The following is a 2,500-nucleotide window of genomic DNA, read 5'->3' on the forward strand; positions in this document are numbered from 1 at the left end:
ACCTTAGCAAGTTTTTCCACCGCGATCTCCCAACTTGGTTTAGTTTCAGCCTGTGGTTGCCTTGGTTGAAATCCCGACGGATTGGTTGGCCTTTGTTGATTGCCTTGATCTTTCCATCCAAAGTTTGGATGATTTCTCCACCCCGGATTGTAAGTATTCGAGTAGGGGTTATTTTGAGCATTACGATTGTAATTATTGACGAATTGTACCTGTTCAGAATCAACACACTCATTACTATCATGTTCACCTCCACATATAGAACAACATGCTACATGTGCATTAGATGAACTTGGACCAACTCCACCTTGTCTACTTAGCAATTTCATCACATTATTCATTTGAGCACTCAACATATTGAGAGTGTCCATTTCGATCATACCTGCGTGACGTCTTGTATTACCTCTCTCATTGGCCCATTGGTAGTTATTTGCGGCCATTTCTTCTATCAAATTCTGAGCTTCTTGGGGTGATTTACCCATTAAAGCTCCACCTGCGGCTGCATCGATCATAGTTTTAGTAGAAAAAACTAAACCATTATAGAAGGTTTGTATGAAACCATTCCGGCAGTCCATGATGTGGACATTTCCGAAGCAAATCTCTAAACCTTTCCCATGCCTCATATAATGATTCACCTTCCAATTGGCTAAACTAGTGATATCCATTTCTAAACTTAGCAGTCTTACCTGGTGGAAAATACTTATTTAAGAATGCTCTTGATAGTTCATCCCATCCAGTGAAAGTATTAGGAGCATGAGAGTGTAGCCAAAGTTTGGCCTTATCTCTCAATGAAAATGGAACAATCTTAGCCTTATGCATCATCACTAACTCATTCATTTTAATTGTATCACAAATTTCCAAGAATGTAGCTAAGTGTGTATTAGGATCTTCTACTGCATTACCTCCAAATTGAGATTGTTGAACCATTTGGATAAGTGATGGTTTAATCTCAAAATTGTTAGCATTTACCGTAGGCCTTACTATGCTTGTTTGAGATCCTTGTGTTCCCGGTAGAGTATAATCTCGTAGAACTCGCCTATTTTGGTCATTTTCCGCCATTTCTTCTTCAAATGGTAGTTCTATCAAAATGTCCTCTATCGGTTGCCAAATCTCTTGTTCCTCTTGCTGTTGTGTGTGCCTCCTTTGTCTACGTAGTGTCCTCTCAATTTCTGGATCGAAAGGTGTAACTTCCCGAGACGCCCGGTGCATACACTACAAACAGAAATAAGAGATATTATGCAACTTCAATTGTCAAAAACTGATTACAAAATAAGATTAAATATAAAAAAAAATAATACTGTCTAAATTAATAAAGATGATTAGGCTCTAATATTGCCGCTCCCCGGCAACGGCGCCAAAAACTTGACGGGTTTTTACTTTAAGTGCAAGTTTAATTCCGAATTTACACCCGTTGGACTGCAAGTATACAGGTCGCAATTGTAGTACGAGATGTGTATCGGGTCGATCCCACGAGGAGCAATTTAAAACAATTATTAGATACTAATTTACTCTATTATTTAGACTCACAATTAATTTGAGCAGAAACTTCAGATTTTAATTCAACTACAAGAGTTCTTAACTAGATAAATGCAATTTCACAATAGGAGTAGAATTCACTAAATATTAAGATCTAGGGATGTAGATTCCACTTATGACACAAAAGATCTAAAATGAATTAATTCAACACTTGTTACTGCTCTTGTTTAACCAAGGATTCATTTCCAGAAATACCAAAATCACATTCTCATGATAATAATGGGTTAAAACAGATTAGTTTTTCCTAATCTCTTGGTAAATACTAAATCTGTTCTTATTCACACATGAAATGCAGATTTCATCCACTTGAACGTATTTCTATTCTCATGAATATACAACTCAAGTTCTACTTGTGTCATTCCATTATTTTTACCATTTCTCCATGAATAAAAATAACTATAAACCTGCTATTGGTGATCAAGCAACAACAAGTAATCCAACATACACAAGTAGATAAGTTAATACAAGACATAACAAGAATGAATAACAATCACTTCATATCATTTGGCCATAAGTTTCATCTACTCCCTAGATAAAGAAAATTAGCTACTCATGAATGATAAAACACTCATAACTTCATTAATGTAAATCATCATGAATTACAAATACAAACAGAGTAAAGAAAGTCTTAGCCAATATATGGTGAAGCCTTCCAAAAATCTCCTTTGTCTTGAACTTAGATGATTACAAGATGAAATCCCAATTGCCCCTTGCAAGTCCTAGGTAGAGAGAATATGATTTTCTGTAAGAAGCTAAGCTACGAATGGTTCCCAGACCTCTCCCCATATTTCTGCATAAAAGGTGGTAGAAATTCCATTCCTCTCACTTCATAATTTCCTCCACTCAGATTTTGTAAAAAGAAGTCAAAGATATGATGTTTCCTTTTGTCCACACTCATTTGGTCTTCTCTTTTATTGCAGAAGCATGTGCACCGAATTCCCTTGCATCTTATAGCTGGAAAGTGGTA

The 2,500-nt window shown here is 36.2% G+C and overlaps 1 non-coding gene across 1 annotated transcript; it reads left to right on the plus strand.

The window, feature by feature from the left end:
* Nucleotides 1-565: 565 nt before the first annotated feature.
* On the plus strand, nucleotides 566-672 carry LOC113776545. The gene has a single exon (XR_003469032.1). It is a non-coding gene; the product is annotated as a small nucleolar RNA R71 (small nucleolar RNA).
* Nucleotides 673-2,500: the final 1,828 nt, after the last annotated feature.

This window comes from Coffea eugenioides, chromosome 6, assembly GCF_003713205.1.
Source record: "Coffea eugenioides isolate CCC68of chromosome 6, Ceug_1.0, whole genome shotgun sequence".
Taxonomy (NCBI): Eukaryota; Viridiplantae; Streptophyta; class Magnoliopsida; order Gentianales; family Rubiaceae; genus Coffea; species Coffea eugenioides.